At 47.7% G+C, this 22458-nt stretch overlaps 1 long non-coding RNA gene across 2 annotated transcripts; it reads left to right on the top strand.

Moving 5' to 3' along the window:
• The first annotated feature begins 1145 nt into the window (after positions 1–1145).
• On the top strand, positions 1146–17808 carry LOC142820952 (uncharacterized). Of its 2 annotated transcripts, none has more exons than XR_012897981.1 (3): positions 1146–1284; positions 1758–1897; positions 16753–17808. It is a non-coding gene; the product is annotated as an uncharacterized LOC142820952 (long non-coding RNA). The 2 variants fall into 2 exon arrangements; XR_012897980.1 differs by lacking the exon at positions 16753–17808 and adding an exon at positions 9142–10049.
• The last annotated feature ends 4650 nt before the right edge of the window (positions 17809–22458 follow it).

Here is a 22458-nt window from a genome sequence, read left to right as displayed (position 1 = left end):
GCCCATCACTGGTCTACCAGCGCTGCTTGACCTCACAGGGCTCTTGTGGGATGCTCAGAGATGATAGAAACAAGGGACATACAAATACATTAAACAGAGAAGGCCTCACCATCTGTGCTCCAAAATGGCAAGTCACTAGGACTATAACAATTTATTTTAGCTGAAAACTTGGCTCCCCCGGGTTTCTGATCCTGCCATGTGTTGCTGGGCAAATCACTTCCCCTTTTTTTGTCTTTGCATTGTTCATTCAGATTGTACGCACTTAGCAGAGACTTTTTTCCTCAGTGGGTTTTATACAGCACCGGACACAGTCTCAGCTGGGCTCAAACTATGCTACTGGAATATAAATGCTGAATGGATCAAATTGATGGTTGCAGGCTTTCCTTCGAGCAACCAGTTAGTGTCTGAAATGTGCATAATGGCATAGTATTGAACATCACTCAGAAATATTTTAATTGGCTTTTAGAGGAAACATGACTAGAGTTCCATATACATTGTTTTACATGCAGAGGCACATGGTCTTAGGAAAAGACTGGGAGAGTATTGCTAGCCTCTGAACCAAATTGTGTTCTCACCCTATCTGGTACGGATCCAGTCTCGCTCTGCATGTGAGTGAAACTTTTGCAAAAAAAATCAAAAACCTATTAGTGGTGGGGAAGGAGTTTGACCGCGGAATTTAAAAGGGACTTGTTCCTATCAAAGCTTCTCACTGAAACTACCCCTCCAAAAATAAAGCAGAAAAAGGCGGCGTTCCACTCGGCTAAGGATGCAATTTCAAGGAAACGTTAGAGCCTCCCCATTTCTCCCCCTTTCAATCCCAATATTGTGGTTTCTGCCAATGCTTCCACTAAGGCTAAGCTTTCCCCAACGTGAATAGCCTGAAAAATGCCAGTATTTGAAGGTGTGACAGGGCGCCTGCCCTGCCCTGGCCCTTTTAGACCAGGACTCAAGCCCCGAGCCAGGGCTAGGACTAGAGAGACCAGCTGAGGCTGTTTGGGCTAGGGACAGCCCAGCTGGTAGCGATTCACTGAAGCCCAATTTGCCTGGAGGGGCCAGCTGAAGCTATTAGGGTGAGTGAGAGCCCAGCTGACCGCTATAAATGGAGAAGCACAGTTTGCTTAGGGAGGAGTCAGTGGAGGGCTGATTGCAGAGGAAGCAGGAGTGTCTTGGAGGGAGACCAGCTGTGGATAGCCAGCAAGGCTGCAAGAGGGCCAGCCAAGACTCCTCCTGGCTAAGGGCTGGAGACAAAGACCCGGTTTGCGGTCGGATCGTGAGGCCGACTAGGTAAGAAGAGCAGCAGAAACAACCCGATGCCAATGATGAGCAACCCAGACAGACTGTTACTTGCCCTGAGAGGGGCTAGATGAGGACAGTCAGGGGGCACTGAGGCACGGTGGGGGCTTGCACCCCTGACTGAAGGGCTAATCTCCAAACCAGACTCCGGATGGTTTAGGCATCAGAGGAATGAAAAGAAATATTCAAGGTGCATATTTTTTTTAATAGTTCCCTCCCAGCATATTTTGAAGTAAAGAGGGAGTGAAAAAAAAATCCAGTACAAACCTGTAATGGGAGGAGGTCTGTCAGCTCTCTTTCTTCCCTGGCAGGAAAATAAACCCCATACTTTGTTCTAGGGCAATGTTTGTTCTGTGCATTAATTTTTTTTAATTAAAATAAAATCCCCAAGATTTGGCACGATGCACAGGGGGAACTGTGTTGCTTAGAGGATTAAAAATAAAAATAACTTTTCTTTCAAATAGATTACAAAGCACTTCCTTGCTGCTTTTATACCTGGAGAAACCCGTAGCAAAATAGCAGTTTGCTTTTCATGTCAGATTGGGCTGAAAGATGGAGTCGTCGAGTCTTCTTCAAAAGGCACAGAAGGTGAACCAGAGCCAAGGTAGGGAGGTTGAGAGGCATTGTGATTGTTGTTGTGTTTAGTCTAGAGTGACTTGACATTCAGGGTTTTTTTATTTCTAATGAGGGACAGCCAATATCACATCTGTAAAAGATACCGAACTGGTAAAGAGTCGGGTGTAAGGAAGGCACTGAGCAAACTTGCTGTCGATTTGCTGTGACATAGTGTGTGTGTGTGTGTGTGTGTGGGGGGGGGGGGGTTTCTGTCCACTCTGGTTGAGCATTCACTGCTTGCTGTGTTGTGTTGTGGGTGACCTCTACTGGCTGTGTCTGTAAGCACTGCCCAGTGGTGGTGGTGGTGGTGTGGGGAGCGTTCCTGAGGGCAGACCTGTAGACCATGACTAGCAACTTCACACCTAGAGGAAGGGGTGTGGCTACCGGGAGGGAGGGGTGAGTGTTCTGTGGTTTTTTGAGACGGGGCAGTCTGAGTGTGGGGAAGCATGGAGGAAGCAGACTAAAACCAGTATAGGAGTTCAGGGGCCTGACTCCTCGCAACCCAGTGGAGGACCTGGATTGATGGAGGCTGCATCGGTGGTTGATTTAGTGGGTCTTTACTAGACCTGCTAAATCAAACCTCAGGAGATCGATCTCACGGTAAGTGGAGACGAGTCCTTACACTGCTCTGCTAAAGCCCCTTGAATGCAGCATCGCCTGCACTGCCCCTCTGCTATTCCAGCACAACCACATGATGCTATCCTCAGTTTTGACAGATCTGCTCCTCTCCCTGATAACGCCAGTTCCCTTCCATGATATCCCCCTAGCAGGGCACCACTCTTCTCACCCTCCTTCCCAATCTTTAGATGTCAACATCCTGGCAAAGCAAACCTCCTGGCTGGCTGTCGTCCAGCACGGATGTGCTCCGGTGGTGACGATCAGTTAAATAACACAAACAGCTGTCCACCCAGATGTGAGGAAGTTCTGAAAGACTGTTGCCTTTGGCAGGTTAATAGCTTTGAGATGTTTCCAAAGGCGGAGAAGCAAGGTCTTAAATATTAATTTTCTATCCTCACACTTCCTAATGCATAGGCTACTGCCAACAGGTGCAACAAAACCCAGTCTCATCGGGATGAGACAGAAGGGGAGACATAAGAGCAGTTTCCAAGTATACAAAAAGGTGTTACAAGGAGGAGGGAGAAAAATTGTTCTCCTTGGCTTCTGAGGACAGGACAAGAAGCAACGGGCATAAACTGCAGCAAGGGAGGTTTAGGTTGGACATTAGGAGAAACGTCCTGTTGGTCAGGGTGGTTAAAACTGGAATAAATTTGTCTAGGGAGGTTTTGGAGTCTCCGTCACTGGAGATATCTGAGAGCAGGTTAGACAGACACCTGTCATGGTGCTTGGTCCTGCTGTGAGGGCAGGGGCCTGGACTCGATGACCTCTCGAGGTCCCTTCCAGTTCTAGTGTTCTAGGATTCTCAGGGAGTCCTGATTCTCCCACATTAGCCAGGGAAGTGTCATTCGATGCACAAAGTGGGCAAGAAGAGCTTTCTGAATGGAAGGCAGGAGTGCAGACCTTACACTGGCAAGTATCATCTACCTTGTTGCTGCTGTGAAGCTCCGAACTACCAGCATCCTTCACTCTCTCCCTATCACCATGAATGTAGCCAAGTGCATGTCGGAGCAGAGTGACGAAATGCCAATCTCCCTTGAAAGCAGAAAGCCGTCCCCCCCCCCCCCCCCCCCCACCATCCTTTCTTTTACTGCCACATTAATGAGCTTTCATTTGCATTGTGGAACCATGAAGTCCTTTGGCCAATTATGTTAAATGACAGGTACGAGGGACGTGGTTTCAATGGCTCTCCTGCCTCCTTCGAGGCAGCAGCTTGGATCCGACGCAGATTTCAAACACTCATTTCTCTCCTGCCGTGTTAAGTAGCAAAATATTAGTTTGAATAAAGCAGTGGAGACAAATGTGGCAATAAACTGAATTACACTGGAAGATGATGGGGCTATAAAGTTCGTCCTTGCGATTGCTGGAGACCAGCACCTGCTGAGTGGGTTCCTTTCAGCCGCGGAAGTGCGAAGAGAAGATATATCGCTGTGTCATCTGCTCATGTTCCTGCTCATGTTCTTCTCTGGCACACCCAGCTCGTTTTATACTTCAAACTTTTGCTGGTATAACAGAATTGGTCAGGCATGGGATTATTTTTTTACTGATATTTTTATACAGGCAAAAGCCGTAGGGTAGTCACAGTAATACCAGCAAAAAAAGTGTTCTTGCTCTTTATTTCAATCCTGGAGCGGACACAAACTGTACAGCTTGAACCTCTCTAGTCTGGCACCCTTGGGGCCTGACCCGTGCTGAACCGGAGAATTTGCCGAACCATAAGAAGTCAATATCGTCTAGCAGCATTACCAACACTGCCGCTCCTTGCTGGGCTCTTATGAGACATTGAGGGCACGTCTAGACTACATGGCTCCATCGACGGAGCCATGTAGATTTGTTTACTCTACAAAGGGATTTAAATTGCCACTTCATTTAAATTAAAATGGCTGCCGCGCTGAGCCGATCACCTGTTTGGCGGCACAGCTCTGTAGTCTGGACGCTCTGCAGTCAACATCAAAGGCATTTGTCAACCTCCCTGTTATGCCTCGTGGGATGAGATTTACCAAGGAGGTCGACAAATGCCTTTATGTCAAACGCGGAGCATCCAGACTACAGCGCTTTGCTGCCAAACAGCTGATCGGCACAGCGCGGCTGCCATTTTAATTTAAATGAAGCGGCGATTATTTAAATCGCAGCTTCATTTCCCTTTGCCTACAACCCTAATCTACATGGCTCCGTCGATGGAGCCATGTAGTCTAGATGTGCCCTGAGGGGTAAATTCACGCTAAATCACAGCAGAGAACAGTGATGGCCAAGCTTGGTGGCTGTAAACAAACTTGATCGGATGGTGGAAAACTTGGCCCACGATAAGTGGGCATCCAGTTCACTAAAATCTTGCTAGAGCAGAGGATGCCAGACTAGAGAGTTTCAATCTGTTCCAGCAAGAGCCCGTTTTGCTATAAAGCTGCATCTATACTAGGAGCATTGACCAGCATTGCTCTATTAATATAGGGTATGTCTACACTAGCTCGTTAATTTGAGCTAGGGAGGCAAATCAGGGAACCAGAGTTGCAAATGAAGCCCAGGATTTAAATATCCCGGGCTTTATTTGCATGTTCCCTTCCGGCCGCTATTTTTAAATCCCCTTAGTCCAAACGAACTGCCCGCAGCTACACGCGACAATCTAAAGTTAAGTCCTTAGTTCGGATTAACTGTTACTCCCCGCGGAATGACGGCCAATCCTTCCTGGCCAGCCAGCGGTCCAGAGCTGTTCTGCCATAGTCACAGCCCTCCAAGGCAGCTGAGGAGCCAGGATGCTGTGCCCTGGCCCCAGCTCTCCAGGATGGCCAGCAAGCATAGGCAGTTTTGCAAAGGCAATGCCTTTCCTTGCCTGTGTTACCTGCTGCCCATGCTTGTGGTGTCTTTTGACTGCTATTTTTGTCTCGACTCCCTTGCATTGAATAGTTCCCTGACTGTGATTGGTGAATAGCATCCACTGCCTCCAGGCTACCGAGGAATTATGTGATGCCAGAGCAAAACAAAAGTTATGAAAGTTGTCGAAAGCCAACGTTATGAAACACTTAGTCTTCGGGCAATCACAGACCCAAAGCCAAGCAAGGTCAACTCTGCCTCCATTTCCCCAAGGTAGCTAAATAGGATTGGGGACAGAGATCCATCTCAAGTAGTCTCCTACCTGACATTGGCCAATGCCGTCTACGTCAGAAAAAAGGTGTAAGAAAATCTGCCAAAGGCAAGTCTGAAATAGCCTGTCTGAAGGAACACTTCTTGCTTGCCCCCACTGGATAGAGGCTGGTGCATGAAGTTTTATGCCAGTCTTTCATGATAGGCCTGTCTCCCATGAGATAAGTGGGGGGTGGTTGGATGATTCAGGCATTTCTTGCCTTTGATTGGGTGCAAGTCAAATTATATTATGATGTCTCAGTACTGCAACCTTCAGAGAGTAGGTCCAAAGGGCTTTTTGATGGGCAGGGATGGTATCCCTAGCCTGTATGTGCCAGAAGCTGGAAATGGGCAACAGGGGATGGATCACTTGATGGTTCCTTGTTCTGTTAATTCCCTCTGGGGCACATGGCATTGGCCACTGTTGGCAGACAGGACACTGGTCTAGATGGACCTTTGGTGTGGTTGGTCTTTTGTTGGAGGAGGGGGGGGGGGGGAAGTGGGGAAAAAAACCCTTCCTGCAACTCACACATTGTGGAGCAAGATCCTATGCAACCACCTTCCTTAGTGTGGCCAAAATGATTCTTATAGGCATGTAGGGGCAGATAATTAGCTGATGTTAATTGACAGAGCCCCACTGGCTTCAGTGGAATCATACAATCATGGAATCCTAGGGTGGAAAGAGACCTCAGGAGGCATCCAGTCCAACCCCCTGCCCAAAGCAGGACCAACCCCAACTCAATCATCCCAGCCAGGGCTTGGTCAAATGGGGATTTAGAAATCTCTAGGGATGGAGAGTCAACCCCTTCCCTAGAGAACCCATCCCAGTGCTTCCCTGTCCTCCCAGGGAAATAGTTTCCCCTAATATCCAATCTAAGCCTCCCCCCCTGCAACGTGAGCCCATTGCTCCTTGTTCTGCCATCTGCCACCCCTGAGAACAGCCTCTCTCCATCCCCTTTGGAACCCCCCTTCAGGAAGTTGAAGGCTCCTATCAAATCCCCCCTCCCTCTTCTCTTCTGTAGACCAAATAAGCCCAAATCCAGGGGCAGTCCATGCAGCTGGGTCTGAGCGAGGCAGGCCCGCCAGCTCCACCTACAGCCCTGCCTTCTCTGCTGAGGCTCCACCCCACCATGAGGAGGAGGAGCAGCACACTGAGCACATGCCCCTCCCCCACCACGGATGGTGGTGCGGGGGAAGACCATGCACTCATGCATCCCAGCTTCCCCAGAGCAGCGGGGAGGGAAGACACACGGCCTGAGCTGGCCTGAGCCTCCCTGCCCCCAGAAGCAGCAGGAAGGAAGAAGGCCCATGTGTCTCCAGCTTCTCCGGCCCTGGGCCAAATTACAGAATTGCTCTTTTTGGAGTCTAAGAAATCATGGATCTTGATACCATAGTAGCAGCTGCTGCGTTTCAGCACCCTGGAGAGCTCCCACCCTTACCCAGCTCTTGTGTAGGGCATGCGACACCTCGAGGAAAATCTTTCTCGTCTTCCATTTTGCTTTTCTTCCTCCCTGCCTCTCAGCCCAGGAAATCCAGCTTTGATTTTTCCTCTCAGACAGCTTTAAAACATGATAACCCATCCTCAAAGACCACCAGGGAAGAAGGGAGATTTGCTGAGGTTGGACAGATGTTTGTCAGAAGGGAGAGGAAGTGTGTTCCTCGTGCACTGTTGCTCCTCTGCCAGACCACAGTCCTTGGCTCTGTGCAGCTGTGCTGGGCATAGTTTGGGACTGGGTTGATCGAGGGGGCATTATGGCCCCTTGATTCTGGCATTGGTCCCTGGCATAAAGTGAAGTCACTTCTGATATGCTCCGTATTGTACCAACTTCTGACACCCCTCCCCACCCCAGGATTCCTCTTGTGGAGTAATCACTAAGGCATGGAGACATCCTGCTTTCCACTTTTGTTCTCCCAATGTTCTTCTACATTGGTGGCACCAGCTGGGGTGGCTTAGTAGCCACTTTGGGGCCACACCACCCAAGGATTCACTGGATCCACTGCTGCTATGGGGCTGAACAGAGGTCAGAATTGGATCCTTTATGTTTGCAGAAGATCCATAGGTCTGAGGCACAGTGTTAGGGGCTCAGCTGGCTTCTCTCTCCCCATAGAAAGCAGGTCTATCTCCTCTGAGAGCCATGGACAGTTACGTGAACAAAAACCACCAAGGTGTGGCCCCCCTGTAGCTAAAGCACAGGCGAGTGACTAAATCTCTCAATTGAATAATGGTTTATGCTCCTTTACTAAACATGTGGCACCAAAGGCAAGATGCACGCTGGGTCTCCGGGTAGGAAGTTACCCCACAAAGAAGGGAGTCCTAGTGTTTTTAAAATGATTCTCTTTCCAGAAAACTTCCAGTTCTCATGCAAAACAAACACTAATACATAAATTAAAACATTTTTCAGGAGATTGAATTGCAGTCGAGGGGTGGGGGAGAAGAGGGAGAAGAGCCAGCTGCTAGAAATGTCTTGACCAAGTCTGGTAAAGTGGCTCTGTATTTACCTGCTATCTTTTACTCAAAGATCTCAAAGCATCCATTGGCCAAGCACAGGAAGCAAATCCTGGTGTCAAGCAAATGCTATTCAGTTTTACAAGTGGAGATGTTCCAGTGGCAGGCAAAGAGAGAGAGAGAGAGGTACAGTGATTGTCCCAAGGTGGCATAGTGAGCCCGTGACAGGAAATACAAGATGACACAGAGTTCACAGAATCCTAGGGCTGGAGGACACCTCAGGTGGTCATTAAGTCCAGCCCCTTGCCCAAGGCAGAACCAATCCCAACTAAGTACTATGTATTGATCTATTTGATTCTATTGCTTGTATAACCGTAATGCCGAGTGTTCCTAACTGAGATCTGCGCCTTATTATACATTGAATACGAGACAGTCTCTGTCCTGCAGAATTCACAGTCTTAGGCCACATGGGAAGATTTTGCCTGTTCTACCACAGTAGCTATTCCGATCTGGCGATACAACAGCCCTGTTAGATGAGCACTCCGGTGGCCACCTACAAGAGATTCAAATGCTGCCCAGCTGATTAGCAGAGTGCCCCAGCCGGGAACATGTGTTTCTATGGGTGGTGCACATCCGCATATGCCTTGGTGCACATAACAAAATTTATTCTGCTCATAGATGGAAAAAGTTACAGGGAACATGGCTGTACAGGTGTAGATATAAATGTATATCTAAGGGGATCATGTGTGTGTGTGTGTGGACTGAATAGGCCTGTGTGGGAAGGGGTTTGCACTTAACTCAGAATAGGGTGGGAGTTGTTATATTGATACACGTATATGGGTTTACAGTCACTTGCCCACATAGACAAGGCCTTGCTCTCAACTCTCCCCAGTGGGCTGCCTCACATCAGATCTGAAGACAAGCTGTGTTTGAGCTTGAAAGCTTGTCTCTCTTACCAGCAGAAGTCGGTCCAATAAAATGTATCACTTCACCCACCTTTTCTCTCACACGTCTGATCTTGACATTGACAAAAACATACTCCTCGTCTTTGGCAGTTTCCAGGAGGGGGTGTGCAAAGCAGCTTCCTTCGACGGTGCCTGCAACTTCTTAAGGATGCGAGTTGCAGCATGTCTCCCGGTGGTTAAACACCGCAAGTCTCTTGACCAACAAAATCAAAATGCGAATTTCCACTGAATAATCATCTCGTCAGGAGTGAGGGGACGAGGGGGAAATAAGAGCTGAAAAGCATGCCTTCCCTACCACACGCCTGCCTCATCCTGTTTTCTTTCTTGTCTTAGTTGATTTGTTTTGATCACGCCGGGCCGTTGCTGTTTCAGTTCATTTGAATCCCATTTGCGGCAGATTCATTAAAATAACAATCTATTAATGAGTTTTACTACCATCAGCACCTTGCACTCAGACGGTGGTACAAAGGCACCAGCAACCTCACAGGACTCTGACTCGCGAGGAAAAACCAGCAGTGACAAGCGGCACAGAGAAGTTTATATATATGCAGCCCGCGAGGATGCAGTTATTTTGATTTAAGATTTCCCTGCAAGTTAGTCCTGCCGAGACTGGCTCAGAACGCGGAAAGGGAGCACTGAAGTTGTTTAATAGGTATCTAAATGAGAGGTTTACACTGGAAGCAGTAGTAGAAATGATACATCACTGATACCTTGTTATCTTCCTTACCAAACCATAGCCAGTCAACATGTGCTTGTGGAGCAGATGTTTTAAGCTCGCATTGGGATATGTGATAAATTATTGCCAAATATGCTGAAGAATGTCTTAAAGCAAGGCCCAGGCCTGGATCAAAACCTGATTGTGCTATGAACTATGTAAACCCCTAAGAAAAAACAACAATAAAAGCCAGTTCCACCCCCAAAACTGCACCTTGACGGGTGGTTGGATCTTGGGGTGGTGAAAAGTCTTCACATTTTGACAAATATTCATTGAAGCTTCATATTTTTGATGAAAACAGGAAACATGCTGACAACATTTCTGTGACTTTTCCCTCCCCCTCCCATTCTTTTCAACCCAGAGTTGGTGGAAATTTTTGCCTAATCAGAATTTTGATGGAAAAAAGTTGGAAAAATGTCAGATTCAGTAGGGCATTGCATCTTAATTAGTGCAGAATCAATGCTCCAGCATGGCTCAGATAACTTCTTATGTATTTATAGTGTTGCAATAAGCCATTACGCTATTCCAATGATACTAAACTGGATTGCTGTAAATAAGGGTCCCAGAAACCCCAAGAACTAGGTGTCATCAAATGAAATGAATAGGTAGCAGGTTTAAAACAAACACATGTAAGTACTTCTTAACACAACACAGAGTCAGCCTGTGGAACTCCTTGCAAGTGGATGTTGTGAAGGCCAGGATTTTAACAGGGTTTAAAAAAAAAAAAAAAAAGCTAATGGTCCATCAATGACTATTAGCCAGGAGTAACTTGTGTCCCTAGCCCCTGTGTTTGTCAGAGTCTGGAAATGGGTGACAGGTGAGGGATCACTTTATGATTCCCTGCTCTGTTTACTCCCTCTGGGGCATCTGGTATTGGCCACTCTCGGAAGACAGGACACTGGATTAGATGGACCTTTGGTCTGACCCAGTATGCCCATTCTTATGTTCTTAATCAAACTTGATGCCTTGTTGTACTGTGTTGGACGTAGCCATCATAAAAAAGCCTCTTTCCCCAAAGACCTGGCAATCTAAATAGACAAAGCATGAGTGAACAGAAGCAAAGAGATTAAGAGTGAAACTTTCAAATGTGCCTAATTGATTTAGATGCATAAGTGCCATTAACTTCCAATGAGATTTTGGCTCCTATGTTAATAAATTACTGTCACACGGCATCCCCGTATTTTTATGGAAATATGTTTTTGAATATGTGTAATTCCAATGTGCTTTATGCAAAATGGGTCAAGTTTCATTTAAGAGCTTGTAACTGTCCGAATGTGTAGATTCTATTTGTGTGCATAATCTTTCTTGTCTGTGAAGTTAGCAACAGAAAGTGTAAACTTGCTCACTAATCTAGGTCTACTAGCGAAAGCCATTTATACCAACTCTGTGCTCTGGCTGGGGGAGATGAGTGGTTCTGTCCCAGAGGACAGGGTGGTGGGCAGGTAGGCAGACTCAGTGGTATGATTGCACATCAGGTGACAGTCTCAAGGGCATCTCTGTGACACAGTCCATCACAGTCACTTTGGAAAAAATGTACCTTAGACCCCTTGAGCACTTGAAAATTGTGCCCAAAGCAAGCCAGGAACAGAGTTCAAATCTCCTAACTCTCAGCCAAATGACTTAATCAGAAATCTACCTTCCCTGCCTATTGCTGGCATCTCTTCCTGTCCTAAAACATCACTCAGTGGTGCACGACTCTCACTAAACATAAGTCCGACTTATGCAAAAACATCAAGGCGAGAACGCCCTCATTTATCGGCAGGTCAAACTCATCTCAAATGATGCCTCATCTGAAATACATTTTCCATTGTTCAATAAGAAAAGAAAATCCACAGGCGCCTACCTGCCCTGAAAAGCACATTTTAAACCTCTCCTCGACAGGCTGACGATCCCTCTGTCCCAAAGATTGTTGTTGCAGATGTTTTCAATTTCTCACCACTTTGTCATAATTGTTATGATAAGCATTTCTGCCAAAATGGTAGTCATAACTCAATTTTCCTGAGGAAAATTAACAAAAAAAAAAAAAAAAGTGTTCACGGCTCATGCAACCTGGTTATTAAGCTGCAGCAGGAATTGACTGCAGCTGTGAAATAAGATATAATTAAAGTCTGGGGCCCTCCACCAGAGATCAGGTTTTGAAATTTGCTATGCTGTAGATACATGAATTATTGTGGCCAGGCAGGACAATCTGTCAGTCGGGAGCTTTTCTGAAGGTGCGTTTTGAAGAGGATGTTGATGTGCACATACCTCTGGGATGTACGTCCTGGCGGGCCCTTAGGTAGGGTCAGGCTTTGGATATACTCTGATTTGTCCCCTCTGAGGGTCTGGCCAGTAATGTGTTTCCTTCAGTGTCTGAGGAGATGCAAAGGAGTTTTTACTATAAGGCTTTGTCTTCGCTGCCAGTTTTTGCGGCAGAAAATATGACATCATTAGCATATTTTCTGCCATAAAAATTGACAGTATAGACATAGCCTATGGCTGTGTCTAGACTGGCATGATTTTCCGCAAATGCTTTTAACGGAAAAGTTTTTCCATTAAAAGGATTTACGGAAAAGAGCATCTAGATTGGCATGGATGCTTTTGTGATAAAAGTGCTTTTGCGCAAAAGCATCCGTGCCAATCTAGACGTGGTTTTGCACAAGAGAGCTCCGGTGGCCATTTTTGCCATCGGGGCTTTTTTGCGTAAAACAGTATTTACCTGTCTACGCTTGCCCTCTTGCGCAAAAGCATTTGCGGAAGAGGGCTTTTTCCCGAGTGGGAGCATCAGTGTATTTGCGCAAGAACACTGACAATCATACATTAGATCGTCCGTGTTCTTGTGCAAACTCAAGCAGCCAGTATAGACAGCTGGCAAGTTTTTGCACAAAATCTTGCCAGTCTAGATGCAGCCCATGTGTTTTGCCAGAGAAGTAAAATGAAGAACACAGAGGACCAGTTATGGGGCCACAGTGAATCATACAATCATAGAATGCTAGAACTGGAAGGGACTTTGAGAGGTCATCGAGTCCAGTCCGCTGCCCTCACAGCAGGACCAAATACCCTCAGATCATCCCTGATAGATGTCCGTCTAACCTGCTCTTAAATATTTCCTGTTATAGAGATTCCACAACCTCTGTGGGCAATTTATTCCAGTGTTTCACCACCCTCAGAGTTAGGAAGTTTTTCCTAATGTCCAACCGAAACCTCCCTTGCTGCGGTTTAAGCCCATTGCTGCTTGTCCTATCCTCAGAGGTCACAGAGACCAATTTTTCTCCCTCCTCCTTGTAACACCCTTTTAGGTACTTGAAAACTGTTATCATGTCTCCTCTCAGTCTTCTCTTTTCCAAACGAAACAAGCCCATTTCTTTCAGTCTTTCCTCATAGCTCATGTTCTCTAGACCTTGAATTATTTGTGTTGCTTTTCTCTGGACCCTCTTCAAATTTACCACATCTTTCCTGAAATGCGGTGCCCAGAACTGGACAAAATACTACAGCTGAGGCCTAATCAGTGCAGACCAGAGCAGAAGAATGGCTCCTCGTGTCTTGCTCACAACACTCCCGTTAATGCCTCCCAGACTGATGTTTGGGTTTTTTTTTGCAACAGCGTCACACTGTTGACTCAGGTTTAACTTGTCGTCCCCTAAATCTCTTTCTGCAGGACCCGTCTCATTCTCTGTGTGTGAAACGGATTGTTCCTTCCTCAGTGGAGCACTTTGCATTTGTCCTTATTGAGCTTCACCCTGCTTACCTTAGCCCATTTCTCTAGTGTGTCCAGATCACTTTGAATTTTGAAAGCATGGGGGCGGGAGGCTTAGGCCGTCCCGTGGCTGGCTGGAGCATGCTTACTTGGAGACCCAGGGGTGGATGCTTTCGTACCCTTCGCAGCCTCCCACGTATGGGCCTGGGATTGAACCTGGATCTAAAAGCAGAAGCATCTACCACCTGAAAAGCCAGCTTCCCAGGTGGCCACAGAGCCAGCTATCTGCAGGGGATCTGAACACTTCATTGCATTAGCCTGGGTTACGTACAGAAACAAAGCCTGTGTCACAAAGATTCAGAGATGATCAGGGACTTTTCTGTATGCACAATATACCAGCCTCGCTCTGGGGGGGGCGGCTACATCCTCTCTGTGCCTGGCCTCGGATCTATTTGAAAGACAGCCCACGTGTCACGTTTCCATGTATGTTATCAGGAACTGTGCTCTGAGCATCTGGTTATTCCCTTTCTCCAGCACTGGTGAAGCTACATCTGAAGTCCTGTGTCTAATTCTGCCTCTCCTGACCCCAATACAGCAAGGATGTGGATGCATTGGAGAGAGTCCAGCAGAGGGCAACAACAATGATGAGGGGTCTGGAGAACGTGACCTACGAGGAGAGGCTGAGGGATTTGGGCTTGTTTAGTCTGCAGAAGTGAAGGGGGAGGGGGGATTTGATGGCAGCCTTCAACTTCCTGAAGGGGGGTACTAAGGAGGGTGAAGAGAGGCTGTTGTCATATGGCAGAAAGAGGAGCGATGATCTCAAGTTGCAGTGGGGGAGGTCTAGGTTGGATATTAGGGAAAACTCTTTCCCTCGGAGGGTGGGAAAGCACTGGGCTGGGTTCCCTAGGGAGGGGGTGGAATCTCCATCCCTAGAGGTTCTTAAGTCCTAACTTGACCAAGCCCTGGCTGGGATGATTGAGTTGGGGTTGGACTCGATGACTTCTGAGGTCTCTTACTCAGGATTCTTTGAACTAGACACCCGATGCCTATTCAGTGGTGTTTGCTGGAGGGGCTCAGTCCAGTTTCTATTAGACAAAAGTCCATGACTCAGAAACACTGATTGGTTCCCTCTGTCCAGACGTAATCGCCAAAGTTCCCACTCCATTCCTAAAACATGACCCTTGAGAATGGCCTTGCTATGGTCAGAACAATGGGCAGTCTAGCCCTGTCTTCTGTCTTCTGACAGCAGCTGGTGCCAGATGCTTCAGAGGGAAGGAATTAAACAGGGCAACTTTCAAAAGGTCCATTCCCCTGTTGTCTACTCCCAGCTTCAGAGGCTTAGGGGCATTCAGAACATGGGCGGGGGGAGGAGGGTGTTCCTGACCGTCTTGGAAAATAGCCACCAGTGGATCTATCCTCCATGAACTGATCTTGTTCTTTTAGCCCATTTGCAACATTCTTCACAACCTCCCCTGGCAAGGAGTTCCACCAGTAGATTGCACGTGGTGTGGAGAAGTACTTCCTTTTGTTTATTTCCAAATTCAGATCCCAGAAAAGTCTGTGGGAATGTTCCCATTGGCTCCAGTTTGGATCCGACATCTGCCAGGGTCAGGGTGAAGGCAAAGCGGGTTTTGGTCTGGTGAGAGGCTATGGGCCGCCTGTCTCCAGCACTTTTTTCACCTGGTTTCTTTCAACAGCACAAAAGCCGTCACCGAGATAACACAATAGAGATACCGCTGATGTTCTGAATTAAAGTTTTCCAAACATGCATTTAATTTGGAATTAATGGGACAATTTTTCCGATGTTAATTGAAGGGAGAAAAAAAACCCTGATTATTAAACACAGATTCTCTGGGCGCTGACAACTGGGTAGTAAATATCCATCTAGCACATGGCTGCTAATTCCCAATAAATATGTTTCTTTCAATAACCAGCTGGTTTTAATTTAACAAATAAATGGCTGCCTGGTGAAATTTGAATTAACTGGGTGTCTGGAAACCTTAATGGCATGTAGCAGTCACACTTCGGCCCCCGCTCCCACAGTCTTTGCAGCCAGGCTGGGGGTCCATCAGAGACAGCAGAGAGATGGGAGAGGCCAACATGGCCCATTCCCAGCCCCCAAAAGCCAATCCATATAGGGCTTGCTGGTGGGGTGCAGAAAGCTGGCTGGTCATATGGTGCTGGTTCCAATGCTTAAATCACATTCGAAGACACTAACATGCCCCTCCTGTGATCCTTGCACATGCAATTTGGGTTGGCAAAAAATCTGGGCACCACATTTCAAGAATGAGGTGGAGAAACTGGAGAGGGTCCAGAGCCAAGCAACAAAAATGATTCAAGGTCTAGAGAACATGAGCTACGAGGGAAGACTGAACGAATTGGGCTTGTTTAGTTTGGAAAAGAGAAGACTGAGAGGGGACATGAGAGCAGTTTTCAAGTATCTAAAAGGATGTTACAAGGAGGTGGGAGAAAGATTCTTCTCCTTGGCCTCTGTAGATAGGGCAAGAAGCAAGGGGCTTAAACGGCAGCAAGGGAGGTTTAGGTTGGACATTAGGAAAAACTTCCTGCCTGTCAGGGGGGTGAAACACTGGAATAAATTGCCCAAGGAGGTTGTGGAATCTCCATACCTGGAGATATTTAAGAGTAGATTAGACAGATACGTGTCATGGTTGGTCTAGACTGTGCTTGGTCCTGCCATGAGGGCAGGGGACTGGACTCGATGACCTCTCGAGGTCCCTTCCAGTCCTAGGTTTCTATGATTCTAGGATTTGTAGTTGCGGCTGCAGAGACATTATTTGATTGCTTTGGGCAAAAGACATGGGGCTGGACAATGGTGAACGGGAAGGACCAGGGCGAGATGAATACCTCCTGGGAGCCCCTCCCTCCCAGCGTGTCAAGATGTGAGGCCATGGAAGCTGTGCTTTGCGCCGTAGTCTTTATTTTATAATAATTAAACAAATAATAGTAATGATCAATAATTCTTCCCATCTCTGACCCCTTCCTTGTGAGCATCCCAACGTGCTTTCCAAACCATTCCCCCTCTCAGTCCTCCCAACCCTGCTATCAAGTCAGTCACAAGGTCATTACCTGTGTTAGGCACAGAGGGGAAACTGAGGTACAGCTAGGGGCTGAGCCTGAGGCAGACCTAGGGATTAAACCTGAGACTCTGGATGCCACTCTCTCGTGTTGTTTTTTGGGGAGGTGAAAAAAAATAGGCCAGCACGTAAGCACCGCTAACTAACTCCGCAGATTGGCTCTGCTCGGTAGTCCCATTGTTGGCTGTTGATCATTTATTTCTCTTTTCATTTAGCTCCCAGCTTTGCAGCCCAGGCCTTATCAGAGAGCGAGATGCCTACGAAATTTACTTCCAGTCATGAAGAGAGTGCAGCAATAAAGGCAATAAAGTGTTTCCATCAGCTGAACAGCTCTCGGCAGGGAAGGGGGAAAGTGGTCCAAATTATGCCTGATAGGAAACTTAGCACTCCACGGTCTCCATCGAGAGAGCAATCACATTGCCACTGAATCAAGGCCTTTGTTTCCCATTAACGACCCGGGCGCATGCCGCGCGTATTCTTGGCTGGTGCCGTTCTGCCTCCAGGTTATTGTTTTAAATTTGAGTCATTACCACAAATTATTGTACTTAGCTGCTTCCACGACGTTCGATGGACGTCTGTTGTCACTCAGGCCTCGCCGTTAGACTTTCTATTGGCAGCGGGTGAAAAACTGCAGCATGCGCCTCCTGGCCACATGCCCGGCTGCCATGCTACGCCCGTCCCTGGGACATGATGTTCCACCCACTCCCCCACAAGCAAACCATAGGTCGGCCTGAGTATCATCCCAGAGCCAGCCGCTGGGGCTGTGTTATTCGGCTGTACTTCGCTTTTCTTTCAAGGGTCACAAAGCACCACCCAAATCACACTTGAATTCCTTCTGTGGCACCATCTCTGTGCCAATGATACCAGGCTGTTGTAGTACGCACAGCATCATCCTGAGTTTTGTAGGGCAGCCTCAAAGGCCTTTTACGAGAGGCGGTGGCCGAACACAGAACTTTAGGTTATCAAAGTGCTTCACAAAGGAGGACGCGAGCCTTATCCTGGCAGAACAGACGTGGACATTGAGGCACAACACATCTTGCTGCTCCTGACACAGCAGAGCCAGGTCTAGAACAGAGGCCTCCAAGCCAGCTGCTCTGCTGCTTTTACATTCCTCAGCATGGGGAGCTCCCAGAGCTACGAGGGACTCCCAAGAAGTACAGGGATCCGCTCTGCCTTCCCAAAGCACGGCCCTGTGGGATGCTTACCCACAATGCTTTGCTGTATCTCTCATCAGGGGAGCTAGCCATGTGGCAATGAAACATCGACAAAGGGAGGCAGAAAAACTGGTCTGACTGATGTTCACTTTTGTCGATGTTCGCATGTCGACCTCACTTTCATCACCAAACCATCCCCAAGGAGACATAGGCCTTGACTTTCCAGAATAAACCTCGCTCCCTTTGGAAAACTGAGTCTTGGGATTAAGGGTGTAATGCCAGCAGCTAGAAACTGCACCAGGACAACCCACCGGGGGCCTGGACAGCTGTGGATTCTAACAGACTCAGCAGGATCTGATATTTGGCTGGCTTGATCCTGACACACAAAATACCCACCTCATTGATGGAAAAAATCACCTTCGTCTGGCTGTACAGCAGGTCAGAGTCACCTTCCTGCCCCTCCAATAAGCAAAATCTGCCTCTTTGCTAACTCTTGGCAACCTTGCTGGACGGGTTGCGGGTGACAAAGGAGAGCAACCTACAGAGCGCTTTAAGCTTCTGCCTTCCAGAGTGATGGGAGAGGGACACAGGCAGTAGCAGGAGGCTGTTCATAGAATCCTCGGGCTGGAAGAGACCTCAGGAGCCATCGAATCCATCCCCCGCCCCAAGGCAGGATCAACCCTTTCTCTGGAAGTGGGTGAGAGGGGAGGATCACATGGGCATTGCCTGTCATGATCCCTCCCTCTGGGGAATCTGGCATTGGCCACTGTCGGCAGACAGGATACTGGGCTAGATGGACCTTTGGTCTGACCCAGTCTGGCCGTTCTTATGTTCTTATGTAACCCCAAATAATTATCCCAGCCAGGGCTTTGTCAAGTCGGGACTCAAAAACCTCTAAGGATGGTGATTCCAGCACCTCTTTAGGGAACCCATCCCAGTGCTTTCCCACCCTCCTAGGGAAATAGGTTTTCCTAATATCCAACCTAGACCTCCCCCACTGTAACTTGAGCCCATTGCTCCTTGTTCTGCATCTGCCCCCACTGAGAACAGCCTCTCGCCATCCTCTTTGGAACCCCCCTTCAGGGAGTTGAAGGCTGCTATCAAATCCCCCCTCGCTCTTCTCTTCTACAGACTTAACAAACCGAAATCCCTCAGCCTCTCCTTGTAAGTTCCTCCCAGTGCAGAAAGCCACCAAGCTAGGCTAAAAGAGTCAGCTGGAAAACAGTGGAGATAAGCTACTCTGTGCTAGCTAAGGGTCTGGGCCAAAGCCTGTGTCCGCTCGCACTCTCCTCATAGGTTTAGATGTGACTTAGCCCTGGCACCAGCATCTCTGCAGAGGGCTGAGTTTCTCTCTGGATGAGAATCCATTCCCAATCACTCTCCAACTGAGCTGGACTGAGACATGAACAGCTGAATGTAGCCCTGTCCTCAATCTCTTGGTAGCAGTCAACTTGCCCCAGCTGAGATCTTCCTTGATCTTGTGGAAATCTGCATCATAGAACCATAGAACCCTAGAGCTGGAAGGTCATCGAGTCCAGTCCCCTGCCCTCACAGCAGGACCAAGCACCATCTAGATCATCCCTGACAGGCATCTGTCTAACCTGCTCTTAAATATCTCCAGTGTTGGAGATTCCACAACCTCCCTATGCAATTTATTCCAGTATTTAACCACCCTGACAGTGAGGAAGTTTTCCAGTACTAGACACCAGAACTCCAATCCCTTATGGTTTGAATGCAGAACGCCTGGGTGTTGCTCTGTGTGAGTTGGAGCCTCATTGCCAGGGGAAGTCACCTCTTTTCCAGCAGTCGTGCTCTCTTTTTCTCTCCGCTCAGCCTCATTGCATTTGGCTTCATGCCACGTCTCGCTATTACGTGTGCTGCATGGGCCTTGGAAACATTTTTCTCGGTAGTGAATGCTCCGAGGGTTAATTACCCCCCAAAACTGCGGAATGGACCGCTGCCTCGGATATGGAATACTGCATGGAAAACAACGGTTCCTCTTCTCTTTCACCTTGCCGTGTGGTGGGGACACGTGCCAGATTCTGGTGCATCCATGCCAGGGCTCTCCCTCACGTGACTTGCAGCCACAGCACGAGGAAGGAAGGCAACTCTCTCTTGCTTAGCTACCCTTGTTAATAGGGTTGGTGGTGAGTCCTCTGGAGATGCAACACCAGACTGTCTTTCCAGCTGCGTTGCCTGCTTCCTTGTGAGTGACCCCAGAACAATAGGTTTCAAATATTCCAGTGGTTGGAACTCAATATTGATAATTGGATCTTCTTAGAATAAACAAAGGAAGACGTGAATCATTTCGAGAGAGCTGAATGGGGGAGCAGATAGAAAAAAAAACCCTCTTGCATTGTGTGTTTTCTTTTCTCTTGATCTCTTGGTCTGCTGAAACATTTATTCTCTATCACAAGTGGTTTCTCCAGGCCCACTCCAGAGGAGATGAGGTTTTGTTTATTCATCTGAAAGAGCTTAGGTACACGGTGAGTCATGCAAGCAGCAGTTCTCCTGGGTCTAATGGCCGAGGTTATCTGTTAGGCGGGCGTTTTGCAAATGTAGTGGTAGCCAGCAAAGTTTCTGGGGAAGAAGGTGCCCAACAGGAAAATTCTCTTTTCGGATTCATAGAAAGATCAGAGGACGTGGAAAGAGTCGTACGGCTCTTTCTAGTAATGACCCTGGCAGGAGGAGACATGTCAGGAGCCTTAGACAGGCCCAGCTGCTGTCCCTGGCAAGCCCAGCTAACTCCACAGCCTCGTCTGGCACGTCGAGTTGTCATCCTGCTCCTTCCGAGCACAAGAGCGAGGGGTGTGCACCTTAACCAGGACATTGGCTTTGTGGGAGAGCCCGATGGAAAGACAAGAACAATAGGGGCATACCGAGTCAGATCTGAGGCACATTGGTGGTGGCTGGGGGGGGGGGGGGAGGGTGCACCATGGATTGGAATAGCAGATTGTCAAAGTTAATGGTGGTATATTGGCCAAGATGTGTGTGTGAGAGAGAATGAGTTCACTAGTTGAGTTGCAAGGGGAAATATGCATCTTGCTGACCCAACCTACCCTTGGTTCTAAGTTTCTTCTAATTTGCTCCTCATTTTCTCAGGTACCTTAAATCCTTGCATTCCCCATCTCTCAATGGCTGCCCCAAACAGTTGCACGAAGAAAACCTTGATCCAGACAGACCAGCTCCAATCCTACAGGCTGGTCTCATCTTTACACGAGAGTTGCATCCCCACTAGTTAACTTGATGTCGTTAACCTGAGCCAGCACATCTGCCCTCAGCACTTAGAACGAACAGACAATTTCCCAGCGTGACTTCTGTTTTCAGTAATGGCTTCTCAGAGAAATGCAAATTTTCATCTGATTTTTTGGCTGATAAAAAGTGTTCAGGCCAGGTCTGTTCAGCACTTAAATTGGAGGACCTGTGGTTTTGTCTTGCCTCTTCATCAGCTCAGCACTCAGCTGAGTTGGCAGCTGTGTCTTGTGGGTTTGTATCCCAGAATTCCCACCGATTTGAGCACCAATGCATTATGGACAATTGCCAATGGCTTTCTGAGTATCCTCTGGTGTCACTGCATCCATGTATGAACATTCTTATTCTGTATTAAGTGAATTAAACTGAATGCTGGGTAAAGTCCAGATGCCCCTTTTTTGAAATAGTAGCACTCTGAGGCCAGGTCTACTCTAAAGGGGAAGGTCGAATTAAGATATGCAACTCCAGCTCCATGAATTATATTGCTGGAGTCAACGTACCTTAATTTGAGTTTCTCTGCTGTCCCCAAAGTGGGAGGCCAATGGGAGCAAACACTCTTGTCGGCTTCCCTTCCTCATCAAAGGAGCACAAGTACCAGTTGCCAATGGGGGTGCACTCTGAGTTCGATTTAGCTGGTCTTTACTAGACACACTAAATCAAACTCCAGAAGATTGATCACAATGGCATCAATCTCCCTGCAAGTGAAGACATGGCTTAAGAGGGATAGCTCAGTGGTTTGAGCTAAACCCAGGATTATGAGCTCAGTTTTTGAGGGAGCCATTTAGGAATCTAGGGCAAATCTGTCAGGGGTGGGACTTGGTCCTGCTGTGAGGGCAGGGGACCGGACTTGATGACCGCTCAAGGTCCCTTCCAGTTCTATGAGACAGGTATATCTCCATATTTTAAGATAGTACTAGGGACATGTTCTTACAAACAGCAGGCCTCATCTCATTACATCCTGCCCTCTTTGTCATCTTGCTGGTGGATGAATGGACTTGATGTCTTTGGGTGCTGCTGCCATGAAAGAGTGGCTACCTCACTTACCAACATCTAATCCATTGTTCATTCCAACCCAAGCCATACGCTAGAAGAAGCAGCTAAATGGAAGCAAGTTCCTTTTATTCCAGAATCAGAACATCCATCGTTGGAGTTATTCGGAACAGTTCTTGCACTTGTCATCTTAATCTGAGTTCATTTTAAAGTCTACACGAGATCTGCACAGGGAGCTATTTGGAGATCCTGAGCATCTCTGCTCTTGGTAACAAAAAACAAAACCAAAAAAACCCATCAACCCCTCACTCCTGTTCCGAGCCTGCCTGCCATAAATAAATCTCTCGCTAATGTCGGCAAGCGTGGGCCTCAGAGCCAGAGCTGTGATCTGCTGCTCATCAATAAATCCTTGAGGGTCTGTCTCCCATGGAAGCAGGGCTTTGTTCTGATGGTGCTGGTTTCTACCTGAGCCTGACCTTTCATGAGTAATTTCTTTTAACCCCGAGGAGCACAGCTGGGAGCAAG

This window comes from Pelodiscus sinensis, chromosome 28, assembly GCF_049634645.1.
Source record: "Pelodiscus sinensis isolate JC-2024 chromosome 28, ASM4963464v1, whole genome shotgun sequence".
NCBI lineage: Eukaryota > Metazoa > Chordata > Testudines > Trionychidae > Pelodiscus > Pelodiscus sinensis.
The sequence above is the reverse complement of the archived record's forward strand: the minus strand, read 5'-3'. Positions and strand labels throughout refer to the sequence as shown.